The 1,255-nt window shown below is 35.8% G+C and overlaps 1 protein-coding gene across 3 annotated transcripts in view; it reads right to left on the minus strand.

The window, feature by feature from the left end:
* LOC101859532 (GTP-binding protein GEM) overlaps nt 1–1,255 on the minus strand; it is a 169,114-nt gene that overhangs the window by 160,834 nt on the left and 7,025 nt on the right. The gene's annotated exons all lie outside the window — the stretch shown is intronic.

The following is a 1,255-nucleotide window of genomic DNA, read 5'->3' on the forward strand; positions in this document are numbered from 1 at the left end:
CAATCCCTTTTCAAGACTGTTGTGTCATTTTAAAGGCGGGCTACTATGACCTTGCCCACATGCATAACCCGGGCTGAAAGGGATACAACAATAACAACAGCAGCAGCAGCAGCAACAATAACAAAAAGAACAAAAAAAACCAACAACATCACAACCGCCACTACCACCACCAATTCTCATACGGGAATTGATCTCATACTTTCTGTGTGCGATAACGAAGCGCATTACCGATTCATCGCCGACACCGGTAGACTAGTCCAAAATCTTTTTATTAATTTTAAATCTTCAAAAAAAAAAAAAAAAAAAAGGTTAAAAAAATTAAAAACAACAAACAAACAAACAAACAAAAACCCGGGAAAAGCCACGAAATAGTTTGTATTTGCATCTTCCACATAAGAAATATGTAGGCTGTAATTCTATATACAGCTGTTTGAACGTTTACTTGAATACTCCTCGAGCTTCAATTGTTTATTTATATAAAACGACGTATAGAATAAAGAAAATGAGTAAATTAAAAAGTGAAAAAGACGACTCATGACACTACACTGCTCAGATAGTTCTGACATCCGTCGAAAATAAGGGTTGTGGAAGGCACTTGAAAAGCAGTTGTCAAGACAAATATTGTTCCTTCTTATTGGCCGGGAGGCACGACGGCTGAAGATCCCTGGACTTTGGGTACCCAGTGTCGCAAATCGCTTCCAGTTTTTTCAGATCACACGTAGGCTAATCCAAAAGTACACTCCCTGAAGCGAGATCGATTTGAGTTGCCTACCAAACAGACAGAAGGAATTTTACAGAATTCCCTCGGTTATCGTGGAAGTTATGTTTTTTGAACCTCCTGTGACAGTGAAAAACTCGCTAAGACCCGTTACCTTAGAATTATAACGTTTTAACTCACATTTTTGGCCGTTTTGAGTCACTAAGACCATGAGGTGAGAAATCACATTCACGTTCTATCTGCTGCTCTATCAAAATCGTAAGATGAAACCGGCTATAAAACTGGATTCGTTATCACGATAATATGCAATGAATTGCATTCGAAAAAGCTTGAAATGTTGTGAAACTCAAAAATGTTAACGTCAAATTTCTCAAAACTAGGTAAATCTACGGGGCAGATAGAACTTTGTTTTTCTTGGGTAGCGATGTAGGACCGATACCACTAGATCTTTATTATTATAATTATTATTATCATTATTACTATTATTATTATTATTATTATTATTATTATTATTATTATTATTATCATTATAATATT

Source organism: Aplysia californica, unplaced genomic scaffold, assembly GCF_000002075.1.
Source record: "Aplysia californica isolate F4 #8 unplaced genomic scaffold, AplCal3.0 scaffold00015, whole genome shotgun sequence".
NCBI lineage: Eukaryota > Metazoa > Mollusca > Gastropoda > Aplysiida > Aplysiidae > Aplysia > Aplysia californica.